The sequence below is a fragment of the Protopterus annectens genome, chromosome 4.part0 (assembly GCF_019279795.1).
Source record: "Protopterus annectens isolate FY-2018-M chromosome 4.part0, PAN1.0, whole genome shotgun sequence".
Taxonomy (NCBI): Eukaryota; Metazoa; Chordata; order Ceratodontiformes; family Protopteridae; genus Protopterus; species Protopterus annectens.
The window spans coordinates 512665403-512679316 of record NC_056733.1 but is presented as its reverse complement, the minus strand read 5'-3'; the positions used below and the strand labels follow the sequence as shown (position 1 = coordinate 512679316).

General features: G+C 35.9%; 1 protein-coding gene across 3 annotated transcripts in view; it reads right to left on the bottom strand.

Annotated features, from left to right (window-relative positions):
* Positions 1 to 13914, bottom strand: part of LOC122799403 (zinc finger protein 271-like) — a 405050-nt gene that overhangs the window by 325659 nt on the left and 65477 nt on the right. Inside the window, exon 2 of one of the 3 annotated variants that reach the window (XM_044068426.1) lies at positions 3720 to 3908. The exons of the other annotated variants lie outside the window; for them this stretch is intronic. The gene's annotated coding sequence lies outside the window, so the exon portion shown is untranslated. The remainder of the gene's footprint in view (positions 1 to 3719; positions 3909 to 13914) is intronic. 3 annotated transcript variants of the gene reach the window in all.

Genomic DNA, 13914 nt, shown 5'->3' with positions numbered 1-13914 from the left:
CCTGCTTCTAACTATCTTTTCTGACTCTCTCTCTCCTCCCTCCCACATTTGTCCACACATACCTTTTTCCCAAAGGCTCAGCCTATCCCTCCTCTTCTTGGGAATGCATTAACTCAGACAAATGGATCCGCTACAGAATGGCTTGTGAAGAGCTCCTATCAACAAAGGGGATCCCCATCTCATCTTCAAATCCATCTCAACTCATTCCCCACTGTTTTCCCAGGGAATGAGAGAACCCATTCCTCCTCAGGCCCGAGAAAAAGGTTTCTACTCAAGACTATTCCTCATCCCCAGGAAAGAGGGAACATGGAGGCCCATTCTAGATTTGACTTATCTCAAAACCTTTCTGGAAATTAAGTATTTCATGCTGTTCTCTCCCTCTCTCCAGACCCTGCTTATCCTTAGCTTTCCTCACACTTTTCTGGTCACCTTAGATCTGAAGGGTGCATACCTGCACATCCTTATTCATTCTACCTTCATAGGTTGGTACTAGGCTATCGGACCTAGGGTCTATACAAACCTAGCCATAACAATTCCCTGGCTATTTCATCCCACACTATTTACCACCCTGGACCCCTGTCTAGCAGGGCGACTGACATGATCCCCGGGGTGAATTTCCTTTCTCCCATCCAATCATCAAGGTTTCTTTCGAAGAGGGCCAAAGAGGCAATCTGCTTGACATGTACGGGCAATCTGTTCCAGAGTCTGGGGAGTCTCTGGGTCAGGAACCTATCCCTCCAGCATGTTTTGTTTATTGTGATGACAAGGTTTAGATCCCTGGAGCGTGTGGCTCTGAGGGATTGGGATTTCTTTAAGTGTAGCATGTCCAACAGCTCTGGGTTTGACATGGTCTTGTATGTTAAGCAGAGATCGCCTTGGTGTAGACGATATGTGACATAGTATAGCTGGCATTTTTTTAAGGCAGTCAGCATAGGGCATCTGCTTTAGGCCTGTGATTCTTTTAGTGAGGTATTTCTGTGGCCTTTTCAGTTTTTGCAGATGTCTTGAGAGGTACATACCAAATGGGGCATTGTATTCTATAATGGGTCTAATGAGGGATGAGTACAGTGGGACAATGACCTCCTTTTTTCTAGATGAAAAGCCCTTAGTGATGCGATATGCCACATAGAAGGATTTCCTGACTGTAGTGGCAATGTGGTTACTGAAGGTGAGACCACTGTCCACCTGTGTCCCTAAGTCTCTTATCACACTTTCGGTGTTTAGTATACTGCCACCTATGTGGTAATTCATGGGTACATGTTTTTTCCCAAAGGGGATAACCATACATTTCTTGGCATTGAGCTTGAGCCCATGGCTCTGGCACCAAGCATCGGTTTCTGTAAGGCCCTTTTGTGGAGTATCAACATCATTTGGGGATTCAATAATGGCTCCCAGTTTTGCAGTCATCTGCGAACTTTGTTAGCCAGAGCCCCTTAGTGTTGGCCTGTACTTCAGAGAAGTAGATGCCAAACAAGAGAGGTCCCAGGACTGAACCCTGAGGTACTCCACTTGTCACTTGTCTGGAGCTGGATTTGGAGCAGAAAATTTCTCATGTTTTCAGTCTCCAACACACTTTCAATTCTCAAGTTTACTTTTTCGCATGTCTGCAGCTCCTAGAGTCTTTACAAAGTGCCTGATTCCAGCTATCACCTTCTGCAGAATCCAGGGGATACAAAGTTTCCCTACCCAAATGAACTCTTATTCAGACTTCTTCCAATGGAAGACTTAATGTTTCATCTCAGACTCACTATGTCTCTTCTGGAAAGATTGGGATTCATTCTCAACCTAAGGAAGTTCTCCTTGATTCTCTTTCAAGACATGGCCTTCCTAGGTTGCAGAATGAATACCCTGGTCATGATAGCCTTCCTCAATCAGGGGGAAGTTCTCTTCCTCACCAGTTACTTGCAATCCTTGCTCCCCTCATCTACGACCTTGGCAAGACAGTTTTTTAAGATCCCTAGGGTATATAGCAACCACAGTTCTGATGGAGCTGTATTTAGTGGTACTTGAAATCACTCTGGTCTCAACACTGTAGGATTACAAATTTAAAATCTGTTAGACACTTCATTGTAACACGCTATCCATCTATCACAATGTATTAAACAGTTGTCTAGGATGGAAAGATCACTGCATCTTCATGTTCACAGATGCATAAATTACACCAAATATTTTCTTTCCAGCATGAATTCCTTGCAGTGTAACATACAAGCTCACTGTACAGTAGGTCTACCACTGAAACGATTCATACATCCATAGTTTTCTCTCTAAAATCCATTGGATAACAATGATTTATTAGTTTTACATCCGTTTTTTACACTGTATGTTAAGCATTACACACCTTAATAAGACACACATTCTGTTTCATCCTACTTTTGTTACCTTTCACTTGACTATATCTGTGGTTATTTATTGATTTAGTGTCTGACTAACTGATTGTGCTGCATTCCATGATTGACATGGAATCACAAAGTATATGGACAGCTGCTCCACATACAGTAAACAGAAGCGCCAGTTAATTAAATTTAATAAATATAGGTTTCAATGAAGTAACTAAAGTAAAAACTACACGTTTTAGAAAAAGAAAACCTACGTTACAAGAGAAGGGCATAATTAGTATAATTACAACAAAAAGAAATGGTTAAAAAAATTTGGACTTGATCTTTAAGTCACATGCTTTTAGAAAGTAAACAAATAGAGGATTTCAGAGATTTTGTAAATAAATAAGTGATAAAAGAGAAAATAAAGGAAACAGATTTAGATACTATAGTTTATGAACATTATATTATGCAAAATTAAGAAAAGAGTGTGAGAGACAGAAATATGAGAGAATTAAGAAAATGGTATTAAGTACTGTGTTTTTAATTTTTACGGAATGACTAATCTGGAGATGTGGTGTTTAACAAGTAACTGGGGAAATATAGAGATGCTGAGAAAAATACCATACATACATGTTTTGGATTTCTGAAAATAAAATATAACTGCCCCTACTCATGTCTGCTGTCAAAATGTGAGGTGTCTTGTTAATGATGGTGGAGTATGTGAATCCAAATGATTTACCAATTGCAATTTCAAAGCACTAGTATTTTGTGTTTACTGCTTCAAAGGAACCTACTGCTGTTGAAGAAGATACAATCATTGTGTGGACCTCTGCAGTTGATGGTCTTTCAACAGAGAACCTGTTGGAGATGCTCCCAATATTCCTGATAATGTTTCAAGAAAGTCCTGGGGATATCTTATGAAAGGGCAAGCATCAGATATCTGTGGTGACTATGAGTCAAAGAGTCATCCTAGTAGTATTGCTGCATCTTTGACAAGTTCCTCTTCAGTTTCTAAGGCAGCAGAACCTGACCCTTCAGTTGCTCAAGCCTAAGTGACTTCCGCTCTTCAGCTACTGCAGACGTTTCTTAAGCTCCTTCTACTAGTTCTGGAGTTTTGCCACTTTCTTCCAGTGGTTCCTCTATCACACAGTCTTAACAGAGGGTTGCCGCTTCAAGAATACAGCACATTTATTTATTTGAAGTTTTTTAACCTGGTTATATAAATGGCACAATACCTCCTTCAGCCTCTAAATGGGCCAAGGGAAACACTACATACGCTAGAAGCAGTGAAGAAATAAGAGTCAGGCACAATATACAATCACATAGAGAGAGGCAATGATAAATACAAAAGTCACAAATATTAAGGTAACTAGTCAGTGTTACAACAAGTAATACACTCACCTTTGGTGTAGAAGGCAGCGGATTACATTTCCACACTAGGTAGATCGATTACGGACACTGCACTGCACCATGGAGGGAGGAGTGTTGCACTCATCTGAGTGTGTTTTCCTTTGGATGAGGCATTAAACCAAGGCCTCATTTGTCTTAAGTTGATGGCAGCTCAGGTGAATATAAAAGATCTCACGGCACCTATCGAAAAAAATAGGGGTCCTTTATTTATGTATATATTTATATAAATATATATTTACATATTTATACAATCTTTTTATTTTCAGACTTTATACATCGTAGTTTGCCTTTTCTATATTTTCATATTGACCCCCACCCCCTTTTCCAAAACAACAACCAGATTTTCTTTAGTAATAGTGACAATATCCATTTTCCATTAAACATACTTTCATTAATTCTTTCATTTCATATCACATAAATTACATAAAATATTTTCTTATCTAAATCTGTCTTTAAATTCATCTGTATGTTCCATATTCCATCATGTCCATTTTTATATCTTCATATTTTTTATATTTCCAAAAAAGTTGCCTATACACAATTTATTCCACAATGTTTTAATTCTCTCACAATAAAAAAAAACAAAAACAAAAACAAAAAAAAAACAGGTTTTGTTGTTCTTTCTTCTCCACAGTGCAAACATTCTTTCATCTCTCTCTTTATAAGTCATATTTGCCTTAACAGGTAATTTCTTTATTCCTAATCTCCACAAAAATCTTGACATTCAACATGATATCTACACCAGTTATTTCTTTCTTTAATTGCTTTAGTTTTTATCTCTGAGACATTTCCCCATGGATTAATACAATAATCGCTCTTCATAATAGTTTACACCACACTTTTCTATCTTCTTCTAGCTCATCCATTTTTATTTTTCACATTCTTATAATTTGTTGGTAATTCTCAATTTATTCATTTATTATTTTATTCTTTTATTTCTTATGTCTTCCCAAAACTCCTTATATTTATAGTTCAGTACATGTGTTATTAATCATTTTTTTCATTTAACCATTGTAATACCCCATATAAATTTAATGAAGCAACAAACTATTGGATTTATTATACAAAGTCCTCCTTATTCATGTACAACACACCCCTCTTAACAACATCTAGTCTTGCTACCCACACAAAGGAAAATATTTCTAATAACTTTTTCATATCCTGTAGGAATCATAATTTTTCCTAATATAAAAGAATTAATCAAATACACTTTTTTCTTATATGCTAATCTGTATAGCTTCCATAATATACAAATCTCATTACTTCCTTTATTATTGATTCCAAACCCTTCTTATAATCTTATTTATCAAAATTCATCCCCAAAACAGATACTTCCTTCGCAGAAAAGTGCACGCCTGCTATTTGTATTGCATCACTCATCCTTTACTTTTTTCTTTAATAAGTACCATACCTCTTTCTTTTAAAGTTTCAACTAAATAAAAAAATAACTTCTCTCATCCACTCTTTATTTTTAGTTGTTAATATAATCTATATAAGACACCATAACTGGAATTGCAACTTCTGTTTCAATTTTCTAATTTGGATTCTTCATTTTCTGGTTCACCTCTATGACTACTGTAATCATAACCTAAGTAAATAAAATACTGATTATAGGACATCCTTGTCTTATTCCATTATTCATATATATTTCTCTACTTGGTTGCAACCATTAATTAAAACCCTCACTTTATTATTCCTATAAGCAGTTCTACATACTTGCTTAACTTTAATATTGTACATATCCATTATTTTCCAAAATACTACATGCTGTACTGAAGCAAATGAATCATTAATATCACCTACAATAAGCTTTTATATTTTCTTTCTTTTCACATCATCTAAGATTTCTCTCACTATAAGTAATAATTCTTGACATCCTTTTCCTTTTATGCCACACACACGTTTTCCATTATGTATTGTATTATTTTCATAAATATCTTCTAGTCTATGTTATTTAGAACTACTGGTCTCCAACTGTTCATATCTTCTCTTGCTCCTTTTTTCTATATAAATTTTAATACTCCACTACATAATTCCTTATAGTTTAATCCTTCATTTAGCAATTCATTAAATGCACACAGTAAAAAGTTTTTTCTACCACTCTTCTAGATTTTTATACATTTCAAATTTATCACCATCTGACCTGATGCTGATTCTACATTTAACTGTTTAAATATTTTTCCAATTCACACACTGCAATCTCTTTTCCAAGTTCTCTGTTATTTTCTTCAGAAAATCTTTTACTTCCCATGTCTTTATATCATATTTTTTTACTGAAGATCTCTTCCACATAATTTACAATTTCCATAATTTGTTGCTGACTTTTTTTATATTATCTTCTTTATATTTCACTTATCCCATTAAACTACTATCCTCCTTTATTATCTTAAATAGGGTGAAACTTCCTCTTTTCTCCCTTGTACAAAATTCTTTTGTTTATACAATTCTTACACTTTCATATTTTTGCTTGTAAATCTCTTTTTCTTTCTCATAATACTCTCTACTGTTTTCTAGATTGTTCATTGCATCTTTATATATTTTAACACATTCCTGCTTTTCATTTTTTCTATATTTATTTTTCTAAAGATAAATAACCTTCTTTATATTTTCCACCACTCTGACCAGTTGACATAAAAGGCTTTCATAGTAATACGAGCCCTCCATAATTGCTTAATATATTTCTACTTTTTTCATTCCATTCCTTTTTATTCTTTTTATACCTTTTTCTATCTTTATATAATGCTTATTATATTTCCAACCATACTGCAAAAAGATGAGAAACCTGTTATACTGCTTCTTCTTCCATTACACATATCCCTTCAGATATAAAAAAATAGACTATTTCAGTCTTTATAGAACCTCTTCCTTAAGTCCATATTTTATTCTATATAGTTTTCCACATTTTATTACTTCTATCATCTTTTTAACATCCTTTCCTTTTTTTCTAATTCTCCTAAAGTCACAATTAAAATCTCCCGTAATTATCATGTCCATGTTGACAAACACATCATCTAATATTTGCTGAAATAAAGTCTTCCTTTCTTTACTAGTTACATATGTTTATACTTCTTCTTGCTATCTTATATCTATTATAGTTCTGCTCATTTTGACTAATATAATATCTAGGATTTCCACTATTTTTCTACATAACATTACTATTCCTGAACACTGTTCATTCCCTACATTGCATATTATTTAACCCATCACATAATTATTCTGTTTGTCTTTTTTCCTGTGCCAAAATTCTTATGTCTTCCAAAATAATTATGTCAATGTCACATTTATTACACCACTTTAAAATGGTTATCCTTCTAGTAATGTTTTTCATACTGTTAACATTTGCAGAAAGAATTCTTAAATTATTCCTTTCTCTAACTTTCAGTTTAGGAGATATCATCCTATACTAATATCCTATGAGAAAGGCTTCATTCATTTCCGTTTTTCTTTTCCTTTATATATAAACAGTTTTAATGTTTTTATTTCTATCTTTAACTCTTCTACCTATATAATTCTTTCTTTCTTAACTTTCCAACTTATATTTTCTTTATCGCTAACCTGTGGTTCTAATTCTTCTCCATTATCTTTTTCAGCAGCTCCCTTTTTTCTTCATTTTCATTTATTTCAATCTCATCTTCATTCATTTCTTTCTCCTTTCCTTTACTCTGATCTATATTACTTAGCTCATCCTCTTTTTCTTTGCAATCCATCCATAAATGCCCATGGTCTTTATATTTATAACACTCAAGTTCACATTTTTGTTACATGTCCTGTTTTCCCACATATATAACATATCTTCTTATCACATCTATTAATTAAATGCCCATCTTTTACACATAAATAACATGTTTTTGGTTATCCCCATTATTTCACAACACCCATGTTGCCATCCACATTTATAATACTCAGAATATGTACAATTTTATCCTTTTCCAAAATAACATTACAATCCCATGCCCCAAGTCCATAAGCCCCTGTTGTCATAGAATTCTGACATGTCTATTTCTTTACATATATTTTTAAATAATCTTTTAAAGTCTCTCATTCCACTTTCATTCTAAATTGTAAATGGATTTTCTTTTTAGCCTCTTAGAAAGATGCTTTTACTATATAGTAATTCCAAGGACTACTTATCTGGCTTTTTTTCATATTCACCCAGAAATGTCTCAGTAAGCTCTACAGTCTCAAAACATGTGACAGAATGGTTCATTGTTCAATAAAAATGAATGTTCCCACCCCTTGTGCTCTGCACCCAAAAGATAAAATTATACTGTCCCATATCTCGTTTCTGTTTAATTCCTTGTCCATTTTCCTCTGTAATCTTACTACAAATCTCTTATCCCTTGCTCCTTCTTGAGTAGCAGCCATGGTCTCTGTGCACGTCTTTTTTCCCCACTGCGTACTTCCGGCATCTTTTCTTCAACTCCTTTGTTTATTTTCTCCATAATATCTCCCCACAAAACTTCTTGTTCTGGTTCACTTTGATTTATTAAATCCTGAAATATAACATCACGCAAACCTCACAACTGGAGGGTTGTAACTACACATTCTTCCACAGTTGTTTTCTGGGTTTGTTCAAATAACTTTTTCTGAGATACCTCCTCCGAATCCTCCATCTGCATGCTACACTCTACACACAGCATTTGAGCCAACATTCACCTTTGCTCCCTTCTGCTGCTGCTCTTCCATCTCATGCACTGTCCTCCCAGCTGCCTCAGTGCTAGGAATGGGGGTGAATATACTTGTGTTCAAACAACAAGAGCAAGTACCAGTCAAACAAGTATGGAAAGTCCCCAATACCTTGGCCAAATTTCCCCTATTAGTATAAATACCACCTCAGGTCTCTCCTGAAAAGAGGCTATTAGCTTAGTGAGACTAACCTGGTTAACAAAGGATGAATCAATATGAGTACTTTTTATTTATCAAATAAATTATAGAAAATATACAAAAACAAAAGATACAAATATTTAAATAAATTAAACAGCTATTCAGATGCAATGATAAAACTGGAAAAATCAGAGGTCCAAATGAAGAAAAGTCTGGCTGATTATGAGACTGCTCAAAAAGAGAAGTTTCAAAAAATAATAGAGAGAACAGAGCACGTAGGTAAAATCTGAGATTTTCTGCTGTACCAGGCAAGCTGGAAGGAACAGAATGCATTAATTTTATGAAAGCAGGAATAAGTAACTGGACTGCTATTCCATGACAGCAGTTATTGACTGAAAGGGCATATTGTATGTACGTTCCAAACCTGGACATGAGAAAGCAATCTAGACCTTTAATAGTAAAGATGCAATCCCACCAGCCGAAGGAGTTGATTCTGACAAAACTGTGGCAGAAGGACAAAGTACTAAAAGTGGGAGACAGCAGAGTGTTTGCAGAAAATGATTATTCACTATACACCAGGCAAAAGAGGAGTAAATTTATTCCACTAATCAGAAATGTTGAGAAGCAGGCATGAGAATCAAACTGCTGTACCCAGCTATCTTCAAAAAACATTTCCTGGAGAACAAAATCAGTTTTGACGCAGAACATGCTAAGGAGGAAATACAAAAGTTTGCCCAACAAAAAGTGAGCTGTGAAACAGAAGGTGATTTTGCTCCCTGTTCTTCTGGTAATAAAGACCACAAACAGATTGCGCCAGTAAAACAATTTCCAATGCTTCACCAGAAAATACTTGAGACACAGAAAAAACACCAAGAGTTGGCTAGAAGAACCAAGAGTACGCTGGAAATTAAGTGCAGACTGGATTTGTAAGCTGTAGATAAACAGTAATAAAACCAGCAACTAGGAAACTGACAAATATGTGTGGGATTACAAAACACTAATTATATTTGTGAAATATGACAGAACAAGAAAACTTGGAAATATTGGACTAAAGCATATGCACTACTTCATGTCATTAATGTTTGGAAGAACACTTAGCAGAGAGGAGGAAGAGAGTTAACTGCAAGTAAAACAAAATTTTGTTCTTAGTAGTATTTTTATAATGCATAATATAATCTGCACACTATAAAGTAAATTTTTTTTCAGTTATTTTCAAGTGCAGTGGGGATACTATAGTAAACATCTGCTGCTGTTTTTTTTTATCGTTCTTTCTCCTTGTTCAGTTTTAAGGAATCTAGGCACTGCAATGTAAAAGTAAAAAAAAAAAGTCTCATCAGAGCAGCATGATACAAGAAAAATTTATATGCTTTTTCTCATTCTTGAATAGGGGAATGACAAGATTAAGGCCCTTGGCTTGATCTAGTAACAAACTTTAAGAGAAAGCAAATAAAAAAGAACACTGAATATAATAAAGCTCTCCTCTAGCAAATAAATACATGCTTGCAGAAGAAACTCTGTATATGGTTCTCATGTTATCATTTATTTTATTTTATTTTACATTTGTTGACCGGGCTGGTCCAACTGGATTTGAGTCCAGTTTCAGTGGAGGCCCGGGGAGAAAAGCTCCAAAATACATACATTGATAAACATATATTACACATTAGTTAGTCAGCATTTACAGTAGCAAGTTATTTCAGGTGCAACAGTTAGGACTTAAAATACATACTAACAGACAATTAAGTTGTGGACTAAAATTAGTAAGCAGAAAAGGTGGAAGTACTAGAAGTAGAAGGAAATGTTAGTCAGGGTTTGTGCAGGAGCAGAGCCAGCGGGTTCTAAGGAAAGTTTTGAGCTGGGTTTTAAAAGCACTGAGGAGAGAAGATGGAAGAGAGATTTTCAGGAAGAGAGTTCCAGGATTTTCCAATAGTGTTAGAGAACAAGGAGTTACCTGCCAAGCTGTTGGATTTACAAGTTGCTAAGAGAAGTTTGTTAGAGGAACGTAGGCTTTTGAGGTTGGAGTAAGGAGTTATAAGGGAAGTGAGTATAGGGGTGTTAGTGGGTTTATACAGGATTTTTGGGCTAAGGAGAGTTGATGAAATAAGATCAGATTTTGCAATTCAAGCCATCCTACCTAATTCCTTTAAGTTTTTGCAATGGTGAGTTCTAAAAGTAGAGCCAGAGGCAAATCTGGCGATACTGTTGTAGGCAGCAGACAGTTTATTGAGGTTAGTTTTGGACAGATTAGTATAAATAGGAGAGGCATAAAGGAGGGTTGAAACCAGATGGGAGTGGGCAATGGAGGTTCTGGCAAGTGGAGTAAGGAATGGTTTAATTCTATAAAGGCAGCTTAGTTTTCTGTTGATTAATTTTATAGTGTTATTTATGTGAGAATCAAAGGATGGGTTGTTATCTATCTCAACTCCAAGGAGCCTAGTAGAGGGGTCTGGAGATATGCTGATGCCATTATTAGACAGGACAGAGAAGTTGAGAGGAGGGGATTTACGGCTGGGGGAGAAAAGTAACAATTTGTTTTTTTTAGGGTTTAAGATTAGACATTGTTTAAGGAACCATCTTTCAACGGTTTGAAAAGTCTGTTGGGTGATAGAGTGCAGTTCAGAGGGCGATGAGCAGAACAGATCAGAGTAGAATCGTCAGGGTATTGTATACAGGTAGCTAAGGGAATACTAGTTTGCAGATCATTAATAAAAATAGAAAACAGAAGCAGGCCAAGAATAGAGCCTTGGGGAACTCCTACGGAAATGGGAAGGTGGTTGGATAAGTTATTATGCCAGAGTACTGCCTGTTGTCTATTATGAAGATAAGAGTGGAACCACTTTATGGCACAAAAGTCTAGGGCTAATGTCTTCAGTAAATTTACTAGAATCTGGTGATTGACCATACTGAAGGCTTTGGATAGGTCGATGAAGCGAGCGCAGGATAGGTCGATGAAGCGAGCAGAGGTGAGGATATTATTGTTTCGATTTTTGTTGATGCAGTCAGTGAAGGAAAGGAGGGCAGAAGTGGTGCTATGGAAGGGTCTGAAACCATGCTGACAGTTGGATAGGAGGTTGTTATTTAACAGGTGATTAAGTAGCTGTTTTTGGATACATTTTTCCATGATTTTAGCAAGAGGGGAGAGAAGGGCTATGTGTCTGTAATTAGAAATTTGTACTGAGTTACCACCTTTATGTAGGGGAATAATAAGTGAGATTTTCCAGATTGAAGGAATGTAGCCTTCGATAATGGTTATGTTAATCAGAATGGAAATAAGAAAGGCTAATGGTTTGGCTGCAATTTGTAGATATTGGGGAGGTAGAAGGTCAGCAGATGGAGAGGAGGGTTTAAGTTTGTGGAGAAGAGAGCAGGTACGGGATGTGGGTACAGGTTACAGTTGTAATGGGGGAATAGAAGTGGAAGGGGAGGTGGGCTGAGAAGATATATTGGGGGATAGTTGTTTAGATAGAGACTGTACAGTTTCAGTGAACAATGTATTAAAGGCACCAGCTGTTTGTTTTGGGTTGTTCTGGGAAGAGTCTAAGGGGTATGGGGTATCAGAGTGGCCAGGTTTTAAGAGTCTATTTATTCCTGGCCAAAACATTTGTGGATTTTGTTGGTTAGTTTGTTGTAAGTGGCAGTAGTAATTTCGTTTGTCTAGAAGTACAGCTTTTTTTGTAATGTTTCTTATTTGTCTAAATTTAAGAACATCGCTGGGATCTTTAGTGCTATGGTATTTGGTCCAGAGCTTATTTTTCAGAATAATTTTATGCCGTTTATCTTTTGAAAGCCAAGGGGCTTGTTTTGAGCGAATTCTAACAGATCTTATAGGTAAAAACAGAATGAAAACTCCAGCAAAGCTAGAACCTCCACTGAGTGACCTCCCAAACCTTTTGTATCAGAGGCACATGGGATATATGCAAATGACACTCTGCTTGTGCTGTGCTGACGAAGTCATAACAAGGCCAAAATATGCACATCCACAGCTAGTGGGGTTTGGATTTATTGGCCTGAAATTGTCCATTAAAACGACGAAACAAGTCATCGGCATTCAGAATCTCCAATTAGCTGAAACACCTGATGTTCATAAGGGTCATTTGCATATATCCCATGTGCCTCTGATACAACAGGTTTGGGAGGTCACTCAGTGGAGGTTCTAGCTTTGCTGGAGTTTTCATTCTGTTTTTACTGATTGATGTTTCAGTGACCTTCTCACTTATTGTTTTAGTTTGTTGTTTGGGATAGTTTTGCAGTGACCATAATGATAATGGACATCAGTTGGGTATAACAGCCCTGTGTTTCTTATTCTTAGTCAAACACTTTGCTTGCGCTGTGCTGACAAGGTCATAACAAGGCCAAAATATGCATATCCACAGCTAGTGGGATTTGGCTTTATTGGCCTGAAATTGTCCATTAAAACTAACAAGTCATGGGCATTCAGAATCACCAATTAGCTGAAACACCTGATGTTCATAAGGATCATTTGCATATATCCCATGTGCCTCTGATACAAGAGGTTTGGGAGGTCACTCAGTGGTGGTTCTAGCTTTGCTGGAGTTTTCATTCTGTTTTTACTGATTGTTCAGTAACCTTCTCACTTATTGTTTTAACAGATCTTATAGGGGCATGAGAGTCTAGTATAGATAGGAAGTTTGAGTTGAAGTAAGCTACATCGTCATCTAGTGGGAGGAGTTTAAGAGGAGACCAATGTGTAGTTCTTAGGAAGGATTTGGGGTTAAACTTTCTATTTGTGCTAATCTTTTTATATTTAGGAAAGGTGAGGGGTAGGAGTTTTATGTCTTATTAAGTAGGTGAGGGCATGGTCACTTAAGTCATCTGGTAGTGTTCCTACTGTGTAATTTTGGTAGTGACCATTTATCAGAATCCAATCCAATACACTTTCTTTGTTGTTAGATTTGTTAGTTAGGGGTGTTAAAGGTTTGTGAAAAGCCATGGAGATTTAGGAGGGAGAGTAGGACTCCTGAGGAGCAGGTTTTCCAGTCTATATTGACATCACCTAGTAGTATGGTTTCTTGTGAGTATTTAATAGAGAGCTAAGAATTTCTTCTAGGGTATTAACATTATTTCCAGATGGAAGGTAGGTGCAAATAATATAGATGGATTTGTGAGTATTAAGGTGTAATTTACAGATAAAGATTTCAGAGTTGCTAACAGAGGGAGGTTTTTCATGGATAACTATGATAACAGTTTTCTGCTTAAAAACCTCTGCTTTGGCTGGCTAAGAACTTGCTATATTCAACTGGACATATAAGAGAATTTAAGTACCTTTATCTGCTCTTTTTTTTTTCAAAAAAATACAGTATTTAAATTGATTTTAACTGTGTGGAAGGAATATTATCTGAACTGG